The sequence below is a fragment of the Populus alba genome, chromosome 4 (assembly GCF_005239225.2).
Source record: "Populus alba chromosome 4, ASM523922v2, whole genome shotgun sequence".
NCBI classification, from domain to species: Eukaryota; Viridiplantae; Streptophyta; class Magnoliopsida; order Malpighiales; family Salicaceae; genus Populus; species Populus alba.
Window position 1 is genome coordinate 13,422,133 of NC_133287.1, and position 15,331 is coordinate 13,437,463.

Consider the following 15,331-nt stretch of genomic DNA (forward strand, 5'->3'; position numbering starts at 1 on the left):
TTCTCTTTTGTGCAGGACGGTTTAACCAAGATCAGCCTTGGGGGCCCGTTAGCAGTCTGTTGAACCCTGCAAACTCCTGCCATCTGATCTTGACCTTCCGTCATACTTACTTCACACCTGCTCTCCATTGGTTCAATCCTTAATTGTCCCATCCTCAACATTTTAGCAATCTTTTCGCAAAACTCGGTGCAATCCTCAATGTGATGTCCTTCTCTTCCATGGAACTCACAGTAGTCCCCCCTCTCTAATCGGCTTACCTCCTTCACCGCTAGAAATCCTGATTGTACTAACATGACGTACAACCTTTTCATCGGCACCTTCAACACCTTGCATTGATTTCCCACTTCGATCATGCCTATTCCGCCACTGTTTGGAACATGTTTAGGCAATGGGTTTGAATTAACATTGGGCTGGTCTTCGAAGGATACCCATCCTAACTTAATAAGCTCCAATAACCTCTTCTTGAATGCATAGCAGGTTTCAATCCCATGCTCAGGATTACCCCCGTGGTACTCGCAAGTCAAATCGGGCTTGTACCAAATTGGGAATGGTGGTTGTAGCGGTAGTGTAGGGATAGGAGCTACTTGCCCAATGCTTAAAAGTTTGGCATACATGTCCTTCAAAGGCATGGGTAATGGTGGCAATTGTTCTGAGGTGTATCCTGAGTGGGGTCTTTGGCAGTGATTTTGATAGTTTGGTTGGGTATTTGTTCGGTTAGGTGAAAAAGATTGGTTAAAGTTTATGCGCGGGGATTGAGAGGTAGGTGCTTGTGGGCTGTGGAAATTTACTTTCTTGCCTTTATATCCGCCTTCCAAATTGTTAACATCCCCTTCTCTTTTCCTTCCCATAAAACCTTTCTTCTCTAAAGGCTCTGCTATGCGCCCTGCTTTAATTCCTTGCTCGATTCTTTCCGCCACACGTACAACATCATAGAAATGTTGAGATGAGCTACCCATTAAATGCTCATAGTAAGGTGCCTTGAATGTATTGGCGAACAAAGTCACCATCTCCGTTTCTATCAAAGGGGGTTGCACGTGCGTGGCCTCGTCCCTCCATCTTTGTGCATAAGCCCTCACTGACTCTTGGTTTCTCTTTTCCATCGACATGAGGCTCGTTCGATCTGGAGCAATTTCCAAATTGAACTTGTATTGCTTTAGGAAAGCCTCCACCAAATCCTTCCATTTCTTAATCTTGACATTATCCAGCCTCATGTACCAACTTAGCGCAGATCCCGATAGACTGTCTTGGAAGAAGTAGATCATTAACTTATCGTCATGAATTACTTCAGCCATCTTGTTGCAATAAGATCGAAGGTGTGTGTTTGGGCATTCCAACCCAGTATACCTTATAAACTCTGGTATCCTAAAATCTTTTGGTACCGTGAGGTTAGGTACCAAGCATATTTCCGACGTTCGCAGGGGGTCAAACCAAACATTTCCCTCGACTGCTCTTAACCTTTCTTCTAATGCTGATATCTTGTCATCATTCACAAAACCCGTGGACCTATTATCGGAAGGCCCCTCGGCTGTTAAATCTACAGTGATATGAGCTTGAGGGGGCTGAATGGGAATAACAGGTGTAAAGTGCTGCCCCGTTGCTGAATCTACCCCCATGTTCTGAGATACCCCCGGGACAGGGGCCGACGGTGCTCCTATAGGTGGTTGGGTAGATGTTCCCTCCCCATTCTTGGCTTTTAAAAGTTGCTCAAGCAGATTGGTCAACCGGGAAACTTCATTTTTCACGGATTCCAACTCGGTCTGGTAGTGTGACTCTAACTGAGCTCTTTCTTCGTTTTCCATTCTTGATCTGGACCGGGTTTGGTGGACTCTGGATGTGGGACCTATGTTTCACGATCTGGAGATGCATGCATAGATGTATGAGAAAATGTATGATTGTGATGGATGCATGCATGTTTTATTGTGAACGAAAAATAACCATCCCATTATAAGCATTCTCTTGTCACATTGCTTTGATAGAAGTTCTGCCTTTCGAGTCGTTTTGCTAGAATCATGTTCACCAAGAGACAGATTTTGCATAAGAAGATGGGTCAACGCCCTTTTCATTAATGCTTGGATAAAAATACATTTTTAAAAAAATACAACATGCTAATCTCTTTCCTCCATAAACTCCTTAGCCAAAGGTAAGAAAGCAAAGCCGCGGTTCTCAATCTTTCCTAAAAAGGCATCGGTTTCGGCTAGGCTTCGGCGATAGCGAATGATGTCTCCTCCCACATTCCGTGCATTGATTCTAATAATTCGAGCATGTGCAGCAGCTTCATCCATTTGCTCATCGGTTTTGGTCATTTTTTCTATGAGCAACATGTTTGTTCTGTTCAAAGCACTGTTGTTGGCGTCGATTCGATCCTTGTGCTTTTCCGTTGCTACTAGCTTCTCGTCCAAATACTTCGACTTTTCGCGTTCTTTGTCGAGCTTTATCCTTGCAACTTTTATCTCACTCCTCTTGGCTGCTAACTCCGCTTTATCATCCTCGAATCCTCCCCTTTTGCTTTCCAACTCTATATATTTCTTATTCAAATCCTTATACCTCTTAATCCTATCCATTAGTTCGAATTGCACTTGCACAAATTTTTCTTGGTAATATTTTGCACTTTCTTGGCAATCGCTAAAGTCCATCTCCATTGCTTCAAGTTCAGAACAACTTTGCATCCAATCCAAACTCAACCCTTTAAGCTCCTTCTCACTCCTTTCCCTAGCAATCTTCTCCTCAACCAACTTTAACTCAAGCTTGGTTATTTTCGCATCTCTAGACTATATTTGCTCATCTAGAAATGTTCTCCTTTTATCATCTTCTAGCATCATTCCTTCCAACGTCGCTTTCTCAATTCACCGTTAACCCTCTTTCTTTTGAGGGGTTCCTCTATGGTTTGAGGAGATTTGACTTCTACACGAGGCATGGCTGAAGCAGCTAAATCATCTTCAATATTAACCTCTTTTCCCTTAATAGGCTCCTCTATAGCGCAAGGCATGGCTGAAGCAGCTGAGGCTCTCCATTTTACATATCCTTCGCTCACACTTGGATCTCTCAAACCTTCTATTTCCACCAACACTAGATGCTTCCAATCTTGTTTGATGATCTCCAAAACTTCTTTTGCCATGGGATCTTTGAACAGACCAAAGAATTGAGCAATTCCCATAGTTCTGGGAACAAACTGTATGCCCCCGAATTGTCTTACCACTAAAGTCGGAGCATAACTCACATAACCCGTAATCCCCACCAATGGTACCCAATGCCTTTGTCCACAACTCATTAGGACCTTCGTTGTTGTTACCCATGGTGCTCTCCATTTAAAATCGCTATTAGGTAATCCTTCCAATTTATCAACCCAACCCTGGTTGTCTAGATCTCCCCATTCTTCTTCTTCCACAATCTTTAGGGGTTTTTGAGTGAACCACCAAAAATTATTGAAAACAGGTTTCTTTGTTTCGATATGGCTCACCATCCAAATATACAACAGTTGCGTGCAGCATCTCATTGCTCCTTTTCCAGCTTTTCTACAATGGTTAAGTGTCAAAAATGTTTCGGCTAAGATAGCAACCACTGGATTGATCTGTGTGTTCTCATACTCCACATAAGCAGCGGCGGCCTCCAAGCTTACTAAACCAGTCTGACTTGGGAACAACACAAGGCCAAATATACCTAAGGCAATCAATCTCTCTTTTTCTACTTCTGACTCCTTTTCCAACTCTAGCATCCTCCATTTCAAACCGGTGCCATTCTTTTCCAGAAACTTTTCCAAGTTGGAGATTCTGAGCAGTTTTTGACAGCTCAGGGATGATCTTGTCGGATCTCAAAGGAGAATAAATCCGATACAGGTCATTCGGAAACTCGGTCAACAATCCATATTCCTCAATCGTGGGGCACAAGTCCACGCTTCCAAAGGAGAAACATCGGTATTCTGGATCCCAAAAATGAACTAAGGCTCGCACAGCTGGGCTTAAAACTTCTACCTTTGCGATTTCCATCAAACGTCCGTATTTCCTAAAAAATGCATCTTTATCCACATTCTGAAAATGAGTCGTTAACTTGTTCACCTCATTCAATATGCAATTCAGGTTCTTGATTGGCGACATCTTCTTAGCATCGCTTCTAAGGCAGTCTCCTTCAATCAATTGTGATAGTTCAGAATTCTTTCCATACTCTATGGAAGGTTTGGTGATGGTCATTTCGTTCACAAATCCTGCAATTCAAAATGCATGGGGGGTTAGTCTTGTTTCGATGCAAAAGATTTATATCGGAACATACACCCTAAGGATAGGTTCTAGTTCTTTTACGTGAGACATAGGGTAGGTTTATTACTAGGTCTCTAAAAAGAGGGTCTCTTGCTGTTCCAGTGATCACCCTCGTAAAGGCGATATGGAGGTCCAGCAGATAGTGGGATGGCACGTGTACCAATCACTATCAGTCTAAACACTCAGCAAAGAGTTGGGGTTTACACAAACTTAAGCCTTGACTCAAGTCATAAGGCAAGCTGCTAGTCCCCCACTTAAACTTAGAGTTACATGTGTGTGCCCTCCAAAACATAATAATAATAATAAAGTGATGCATGACTATGGCATGTATTATAGGATGTAAGGATATATGCTAAAGCTTTTAAACAAAACATCATAAGAAAACAAAAACCAATAACATATAACATAAACAAACAAACAAAAACAAACAAATCAAGCTTAGTCCTAACATCCCCAGTGGAGTCGCCATTCTGTCACACCCCATAAAAAAATTTTTTAAGGGCACGACATCGGCTGGCGATTTTCGTTGTGTTCTAAGGATTTGGTTCTTTGGAGTCGCCACCTAGTATTTGGTCACTAGGAACCCTAACTGGTCTTTCAGAGATTCTAAGGCAAGGGACTGGTTGCGTAAAGGGAAGGTACTAGCACCCCTAGTACGCCCTACCTAAGGTAAGCTGCTTGGTGTTTGGTTTGCTCTATAGTCTATGTGGTGTTGGCGTTTTCTAAACCCGTCAATTCGTAAATCGCAAGGAAAAGAGAATAAAAAGAACGAAGAAAATTTCACAATTCCTAAAAAATTACTTTTCACGGCTCGTAAACCGTGGAGAAAAAAAAAATAATTTTGAAATATCCTCGATTGCAGCCAAAGCTTCTTTCAAACATGTGCGTTGATTTATTACTCCCGATAATATTTTGGATGTTCGTCCTTTTAAGGATTTCTTCATCCAAACATTAGCGGTGAACAATAATCACAACTTCTCCTCCCAAAATAAGATTTTTATATTTTTTTGGAATATTGGCCCATACCCTTTGGAGTTTTACAAACGGGTTGTAAAATCCACAAATGCAAAAAATGATTTTTGTGTTTAAGAAATCTATGCGAAAACACATTTTCAAAGCTTCCAATATTTTTTTTTTTTATAAAAAGAACATTCAAAACAGGCTAGTGTATTGGCCGTATGCATGAAAACAAAACATTTTTTTTTTTTTTACGAAAACAGGTGTTTTTTTTTAAATACTGAAATTATATCCCCATAGTATAAAAAAAACAACTCAATATATACCAAGAACAACAATATATTTTTTTTACTTTTCAAATTTTTTTTTTTTTTTTTTTTTTATTTTTTTTTTTATTTTTTAAAAAAAAAAAAAATATATATACACACACATGCATAATATAATAATATAATAATATAATATAATATATTAAATGGGCTGGGCCGGCCCAATTAATTGGGCCGGACTCCAGCCCCCAAAAGACGTTTGGGGACCGGACTCGCAATCTGGGCCAGACCGGCCCAGCCCCAAATCATTGGGCCAGACCCTGTCTGGCCCAAAAGAAAAAAAGAAATGAACGGGGGGGAATTATTTTCCCCCCATGCCTCCTGCATGCAGAAACGATTCTGCATGCAGGAGGCCAAACCACGCCGGCCTCACAATAAAATGCAGGGGGGTCAGGATGGCGTACCTGGCGCGGCGGAGACGGTGGCTTGCTGGCGGTGCTGCGGTGGAGCGGCTCGTGGATGGCGGTTTAGGGCGGCGTTGCTGCTGTTTCAGTGGCGAAAAATTCTTCCTCCTCCCTTCTCCTTCGTTTTTTTTTTTCGTTCTCAGTGGCTGTCGGTTCTTGGTTTGGTTTTGGGTTTTTTTTTTTGGTTTCGGTTTCTTTCTTCTTGGTTTGTTTCTGCTCTTCTCTCTCTATTCGGGTCGTTCTCTCTCCTTCTCTCTCCCGGTCCTCTCTCTCTCAACTGTCTCGGTTTTTTTGTTGTTTTTTTTTTTTCGGGTCACTCCATCGGTCCTCCTCCCTCTTCTCACTCTGCTTCTTCTCTATTTATAGGCAATATCGGGGCATGCATGGGGGAACAAGGCGTGCTGGTCGGCAGGCGCCGCTGCCAAGGTGCTTCTCTCGGGTTCGGTGGCGCGGCGGGTGGTCGGCCAGCGGCTTCGGCTTCGGGGGTCCCAAAGTGTGGGGCGTCGGGCCATGGCACGTGAGGAGAGAGGCGGGGACAAAAACCCCGGTTTTTCCTCTCCTCTGCTACGCCTGCGGGGGGAAGAAGAAGAGAAACAGTGCCGTTCAAAACGGCACCGTTTGGTCTTTTTTTTTTTTTTTTTTTTTTTTTTTTTAAAAAACGCATGAAACGGCGTCGTTTTGGAGAAAACGCGCCGTTTCAATTAAATTTGGCGCCAGAAAATGCGCCAACGTTCACATCAGTCCCCAATTATTTTTGTGCCTTTCAATTACGTCCCTGACAATTTCGGTCTTGTCCGCCAAGTTGGCCGCCTTTTCCACTTTGGTCCTTGGCCTCTAAATTATGCAATTTAGCCCTCAATTGATCAATAAACTTCCAATTTCTTCAATTAGGCCCCTCAATCAACTCCAAACAGCCCCCCTATCTTTGCGCCTTTTCCAAATTGGTCCCTGGTTTCGGATTTTCACAATTAAACCCCTAATTGGCCATTAAACTTCAATATTTATGCAATTAAACCCCTGATTTGACTTAATAAATTCCTAAAAAAATCAGAATTTGGCCCCAGGACTTTAATTTCTTCAATTTAAAGCCCAAAATTGACTTAAAAAAATCAATTTTCTTGCAATCAAATCCCCTATAAATCCCAATAAAAAAAAACAATTAAACCCATAAACATCCAAATTTGGGCTTCTCTCCTCAAAATTCAAAATTTTCTTCTCAATAGGGTTCTCATCCTTCAAGAATATTTTGTCAAAAATCCAATCTTTGTATCTTTATACTCCTTGACCAATTTTCTGACCATTTTCCGAGCGCTTCTGCCTCTTGTCATTTTTCTAACCTTCTTTGGCTATTTATTTTATTTATTTTTGTGGGGACCCAAAAATGGGTTACAACAGGATCCATGGAAAACACCACGATAACCATTTAAACCCCCATTAAAGCTAAAGGAAAATTGCGAAGATAGAGCAGACTTGGAGCTAGAAGGATACTCTTAAGGCTGAGAATTAGAATTACCTTCATAAAAAACAAGAGCTTTGCCTTGAAATGTCTGATTTTGAGCCATCATTGCAGATACAAATGGGAATGCAGAATGAGTTTGCTCAATAGTGGCTTCTTCAGCAAGCAACTAAGACTGAAAATATGTAAGAGATAACACATTATCTTTGCCTCAAACCATGCACCTAAATGTGTTGTAGTCAGAAGGAACACCATCGAGAGCCAATATCACAATATCATCATCTTCAAAATAAACTCCTACGGCAGAAAGATGGTCTCGAGCATCTTTGATCTTTGAAAGTGCCATGCGAGATAATTTGTATCATCAAGTTTGACTATCACAACAGTAGAAACCATAGGAAGCAAAGAAGTAATAGGAGATTGAACAATCTAGAGTTGAGAAGTAGTCACCATTTTTTAGAATGCATGAATTTAAAGTAGAAACTCAAAGAGTAAAAGAAGAATTTTTCAGTGAGACAATATATCAAATAGATAGTGGATATATCAAAGAGCATGAAAGAATTGCATGAATGAGAAGATAATAAAGCCAGAAACAGAAGTAGAAACTAGAGAGTGCGGATGTAGAGGATCACAAGATCAAGCATTGAGAGCTCTGAAACCATCACTGCTGCAGGGGTTCAGGTTTGAGCATTTCTAGTATTGGCTCTTGTATTTTGGATGTTCCACATTGCTCTTTACAATTAAAACAAGTTTTGCATATGCCTAAGTTGTCTTAACATTTTCTATTGGTTCATAGGTTATGTAAAGATAACAATTACAAATTTATTTGTGATGCATTTGGATTTTGGATTCATGACAAGATCACAAGGAGTATTCTTTTCAAGGGACTGTGTAGAGCTAGCTTGTATCCTATTCCCAAATTCCGTTTACTTCACATACCTCAAAATCAGTCTGCACCACTTGTTTAGAAGGTAAATTTGCCAAACTTCCTTTTCCAGTTTTTTATTGTTGAGGAAGCTTTGAAAAAAAGGTTCAGGCATTAGCTATAGCATGATCTGATAGCATACTGGAAAATGCATATATATATATATATATATATATATAGTTGTAGTTACTATATATATATATAGTTGTGGCTTTAGTCAAATTTTGAAAGGTTTAATGGCAATTTTTGCAATCAATTTTGATTTCCCCCCTTTAACTTTCATCCTTTCATATTTAATATTTGAAAGCAAAGTGCTTTTTTAGTAGTAAACGAATTAGTTCTCTCCCGCAAAAACAAAACAACAAAAAAATCTTTCTTTAAAAAATACAATTTCTATTTTAATTTGCATATGGCTAAGTCTCTCATAAATAAATTATATTTGCATAATTTATCATATTAAAAAAATCACAAAAAATAGTCTTATATATCTGCATGCATTTTGAATTTAATAATTAGCTTATTAAAGTCATGAGAACTTCACCTATATTTCAAAAATATAAAATTATCTTGTTCTTTCTTAGTATGTAGGATTACGAACTTATACGTAAGATGTATTTCCGATATTAAATTCAAAATACAAAAAATTCTACTTTAATATCGGGAATTAGGAACTTATACGTTATTATAGAATAGGATTCTAATATAGGATGTTGTAATCATTACAGTTACTCATGTATCTATCAGAATAGGATTCTAATATAGGATGTTGTAATCATTACAGTTACTGCAGTGTTCTACTGCCTCTATATAAATAGGAAGGTTGGCTAAGGCACAACCCAACACATTCTATTATTCTCAACTTGGTATCAGAGCTACAAAGCCCTAAAATAAATTAAACCTAATTTTCTCATAGCCTCCCAACCTCCCTTTTTCAATGGAACAGCCACCACATACATCTTCAAATTCTGCAGCACCAGCAGTCCAGCTTTCTTCTTCTCCAACAGTGCAGCCCTCTTCTCTTGCAGTGCCTCCTCTACTTTCCTCTACTACGTCACCGCCTGGATTCTCCTCTGCCATGGCTGGTGAACGCCTCCTCTTGCAGCCCATGTTTGCTGCCTCTACTACCGCAAGCATTATCTCTCTTTCTCACACTCATCAAGTCATCTCCCTCAAATTAACAAACACCAATTATTTATATTGGCGTATGCAAATGCTACCTTATCTCCTAGGCCAAGGAGTTTTTGGTTTTGTTGATGGCTCCAACACATGTCCATCAACACATGTTCTTGCCCATGATGGTATCTCTCTTCAGGTAAATCCGCTTTTTCAAACCTGGAAACAACAGGACCAACTCATTCTAAGTGCTCTTCTTTCCTCCCTATCTATGGAAGTTTTGCATCTTGTTGTTGGTTGTCAAAGTTCTTGTTTAGCTTGGGGCACTCTTGAGCGAGCTCTCGCTTCCACCTCCAACTCTCGTATTATGCAACTTCACGGCTCTCTTCAGGATCTTCGACAGGGTGATGAATCAGTAACTCAATTTATGCAAAAAACGAAGGCCTTATTTGATGAATTGGCCGCTACTGGTCGGCCAGTTTCACTTGAAGATTTCAATTTATATGTGTTTCGTGGTCTTCGGGGAGAGTTTAAAGACTTAGTTACCAGTCTTATTACCAAGGCTGAACCTTTATCATATGCAGATCTTCACAGCCATCTCCTCACACATGAATTTCTTCACAAATCTTCTACTTCCATACATGCTCCTCTGCTGCCCACACCCAGCATTCCATCTTCTGCTCTTGTTGCACAGCGCCAGACTTTTGGCAATTTTGGCCGTAGTAGGGGCCGCTTCAACGGTGGCTGGCGTCCCAACCAGTCCAACAGCAGAGGCAACCGATTTGCTGGCTCCAGACCTGATCACCGCAGCTTCCAAAACTCCTCCTTCGGTGACAATAGGCAAGGCTCTTGGCAGCGTAATAGGGGGTAGAATCCACGCTGTCAACTGTGTCAGAATTTCGGCCATACAGCTCCCCATTGCCCTCAATTCCAGCAACGAGGTTATGGCCAACAACCTACTGCCAACCTGGTGCAGCGCAATCTCTCCTCAACCGGTTCTGTTGATTGGTTTCCAGATACCGGTGCCAATCAACACGTCACACCTGATCTTGCCACCTTGACCGCTTCAGAACCGTACCTTGGTAATGATAATTTGCATGTTGGTGATGGTAAGGGCCTTCCTATATCTCATCTTGGTCATACAAAAATATATACACCACATCGTTCTTTCACCTTATCTAATGTTCTTCATGTTCCTGCAATCACAAAACCTCTGCTCTCTGTTCAGAAATTTTGTCTTGATAATAATGTTTATTTTGAATTTCACCCTCGTGTGTTTTATGTCAAGGATTTCAACACCCATGAAGTCCTTCTCTCAGGTCAGAGCAAAGATGGTCTCTATGCCCTGACCAAGTCTTTTGTCACGTCAGTTCCTCAAGCCTATTGGTCTCCCTGCTCTTCTGCCTCTGCCGATTTATGGCATCGTCGACTAGGTCATCCTACTTTACATATCTTTCAATTGTTAATCTTCAAAAATAAGATTATTTGTAACAACATCCTATATTAGAATCCTATTCTGATAGATACATGAGTAACTGTAATGATTACAACATCCTATATTAGAATCCTATTCTATAATATACGTAAGATGTAATTCCAATATTAAATAAAAAGATAGTTTCTTTAATTTTTATATTGATATTAAAATTGTTAGGTTTCTTACATGATAATATAAGAACCTCTTTGCTCAAAAGAATTTTTTTATTATTATAAACAGACCAACAGTGTAAAATTTTTTGAATACAATTTTTAATTGGGGACTGTTGTATTGTCTTCGTGGAAAAGGAAAGATTTTAGGAAGCCACCACCATGTGGATGGGTGAAAACAAAGAGGCTATTGTTATGGGACCCGGCAGAGCTAGGCAGCTTGATTTTGTATATATGCACGTTTTATCCATAGCTAGTGGTAATTGGCAAACGAGGAACGCACGCATGTAACGAAATTGTTTGATTTTTATTAAAATGGTCGTGCATGACACACGGATGTGTCCTAAAATACCTTCAAATGTCTAATTTTGAAATTCTTCCATACGATTCATTTTTTCCTCTAACCCAAAAACTTATTTTGATTATTTGAAACTTCTTAGAAATTATGAAGTAATGCGTTCTCACCAAGACAATAAAAAAATGGAGAAAAAGATAAGCATTATGAGATAACTTTGTCAAAGTCAAAGAAATCAATATTCCTTAATTTAAACTAAAAAAAGAAAGAAAAAAAAGTCAAGAAAATGCTGCTTGTACACGCTGGAATTGCCCTATAAAATGGCCGTTCCATCCATGCCATCTTGCATCAAATCTCTACATCAAATCTCTGTAACTCACCATCTCTCCTATCGAGGAAAAGGAAAAGCACAGAATCTCTGCCTCATTTACAAAACTTGCGTTACATTCTTTTTGTACCCAAACAAACCTCTGTTTCACACACTAAACCCAAGCCTTATTTATCCAAGTGCCAAAGCCTTATTTATCCAAGTGCCAGCTTCAATACTTAGACTGCAATGGGAAGCATTGATGACTTCAGCCGTTATTCTTTCCCAGATGATTTTGTTTTCGGAACATCCTCATCAGCTTACCAGGTACATCCAGACTCTAAATTTTGCTGCTTCTAGTGCAGCAATTAGGAGGGGACAGCAGAACATTGTTTAAAATAATACTAGTTATGTTAATTAATTTTTCGTTATTATTTTATTATGATATGCAGTACGAAGGTGAAACAAACAAACATGGTAGAGGACCGGCTATATGGGACACTTTCACTGAGGAACATACAGGTACCAATCTCTCTCATTAAAATTTGTACTTCCCTCGCTAAAAGTTGAATAGAATTATGTTAATGTCCTAAATAAACCACCATTATTAACTTTAAAATTAAATAATATTACTTTCAACGTTTGCAGAGAGAATAAATGATCATAGCAACGGAAATGTAGCTGTTGATTTCTATCATCGCTATAAGGTATGGGAGTTCTTCATCATATTTTCGTTGTGGTTAACTATATGATGTATGCAAGTGTAATTGTTCTTAAAAAAAATTGATAAATGTAACAGGAAGATGTGCAAAGAATGAAAGAAATGGGAATGGATGCTTTCAGATTCTCCATTTTCTTGGTCTAGAGTATTACCACGTAAGTTTTATATTTTTTTGAAATTTGTTCTTAACATAGTGATAATAGTAATCACAATAGCAGGATTTGACTTTGACATCTGTTTTCACTTACTGAATTTCCATTTGATATATAGCTTTCCATTGGATTTTTTTTTGGAAAATGCAGATGGCAGGTTAAGTGCTGGAGTAAACGAAGAAGGCATCAAATTTTATAACGATCTCATTGATGACCTCCTTAAGAATGGTTATGACCTTTCCCTTCCCTTCAATTAATCATCACATTTTGCCAAAAATCGATGCGAAAATTCGTATCCAACAAAAGGTTTATCTTGTGCGCTCCATCTGATTAATATATATGATGTTTTGTAAATATATAGGTTTGCAGCCTTACGTCACTCTCTTTCACTGGGATACCCCACAAGCTTTAGAAGATAAATATGGTGGTTTCTTAAGTCCTAACATTGTGTAAGTAGCAACCTTTCGTTAATGATGCTTCAAATATCCAAACTTGTTGTAGCTTCGAAATATTATAATCTAATCTGTCATTCTGGAGACTTTGTGGACCTATGCTTCTCTAAAATTTAAAGCATTCCTATAAATTTTCTCACATAAAACATTGGTTTCCAGAAATGATTTCCGAGACTTTGTCGACCTTTGTTTCCAAAAGTTTGGAGACCGAGTGAAGAAGTGGATTACTTTGAACGAGCCATGGATGTTCAGTGTTCAAGGTTATGACATGGGCACGATGGCACCCGGTAGGATTTCTGTCGTTGTAAATGATCCACACCGATCCTTAAACACTGGTGCCACTGAAGTGTATACGGTTAGCCATCATTTGTTGCTTGCTCATGCTGCGGCAGTGAAACTATACAAGGAAAAAATATCAGTCATGTCAAGGTGGACAGATTGGGATAACACTTGTTTCTCACTGGTTTGAACCTTACTCAAACAGTGAAGCTGATCAAAATGCAACCAAAAGAAGCCTCGACTTCATGCTTGGCTGGTTAGTATTTTTTTATATATATCAAATTCAAAAGTACTTTCTGAACTCTTAATTCTGCTAGAGAAGACCTGGTATATATGTATAAACAGAAGGTAATCAGTGTTTTTCTTCATGTTGGCAGGTTCATGGATCCTTTAACTAATGGTGACTATCCACGTAACATGCATGATTTTGTTGGTGGAAGATTGCCCGAGTTCACTGCCGAGGAATCTAAGATGCTGAAGGGATCGTATGATTTTATTGGAATTAATTACTACACAACATATTATGCTCAAAATATTGATGCAAATTATCAGAGTGTTGGATTCATGTCCGATGCTCGTGCTAGTTGGACAGGTAACTAATGATTGATATCTTTTCTTTCTTATTCATCTTATTTTTTTCCAATTACATAACATCAATTAGATGATGTTTTTATCAAGTATTAATTCATTCATTTTCTCTGTTTTTTCTTAATTTTGCAGGAGAGAGAGATGGAATCCCAATAGGTCCACAGGCTGGTGTAAAATGGCTTTATATTTATCCCGAAGGCATCAGCAGGCTTTTGAATTACACCAAAGACCAATACGGGAACCCAACAATTTACATTACTGAGAATGGTATGGTTGAAATGAACGATCATACATTGTGCTACGTTGAAGCTTCTTAGTACTTCTCTAACACTAAAGTGTGTTCTTAATGCTTTATTTTACTGATTTTTTTTCAGGGGTTGATGACGTAAATAGCAATGCTTCATCACTAAAGGAAGCTCTTAATGATCCCATAAGAGAAAAATCTTACAAAGACCACCTCAAGAATGTTTTGAGATCCATCAAGTGAGTTAATTTTTTTCATTTATTAACTAATGATCATTGATAATAAGTTTTTTTAATCCATAGCAACAATTATATTATTAGGTTACCAAAATCCGTCTAACTGGGATTCAATATCTATTTATTGCAGTGAGCATGGTGTTGATGTTAAGGGATTTTTTGCTTGGTCTTTAATGGACAATTTCGAATGGGGAAGTGGTTATGCTGTGAGGTTCGGCCTCTACTATGTTGATTTCAAAAATGATTTGAAACGATATCCTAAAAAATCAGTCAAGTGGTTCAAGCAGTTTCTTAGAAGAGACTCCCACAGCCCTATTCCACATACGTATCCTCTGATTACTTCTAATGAAACGTCAAAAATTGAAGATAGTTTGGTTCGGGATGCTAAAAGGCCAAGAAACGCCTGAATTCCTTCGGCAGGATCTGAAGTCAAAGTTGTTAGCATCTGCAAATTGGGCTTTAACGGCTGAGAGATAGAGCTCTCAGCATTAATTAATTCAGCAGAATTTGGTCACCACTTCATTCATTCAAGGCTGTGGTTAAGAATAAAAATTCATGGTTCTGGTTTTCCTTTGTTTTGTTTAATTATGGTTTTAGAATTTAATTTGATTATTTTACTGTTGTATCATTTTTTCATTCGATTAATATTGATTATGATTCGTTTAATAATAATACAAATCTTCTGCACCATCATTGATTATGGTTTGTTTAATATTAGTTGTTTTTTTTTCAGAAAGAAAAACGTAATATTTGACCCTAAAAAAAAATAAAAGAAATGGATGATCAATGAAAACGAATACAAATGAAATGGACAAGCCGAAAAGACCATGAGATTGCAAAAGACAAGATATTCCTATTGATGAAATAAGGCTAGCATATTTCTATGGCAACACCAAGATATATCCTATCAAGCAACAAATCTAGACCAAATGTGTTTGTGATTATGAAATGAATAAGCAGGTATGTCATAACCTATTTT

At 38.7% G+C, this 15,331-nt stretch overlaps 1 pseudogene; it reads left to right on the forward strand.

Moving 5' to 3' along the window:
* Positions 1-11,829: 11,829 nt before the first annotated feature.
* On the forward strand, positions 11,830-15,042 carry LOC118036225 (beta-glucosidase 12-like; annotated as a pseudogene).
* The last annotated feature ends 289 nt before the right edge of the window (positions 15,043-15,331 follow it).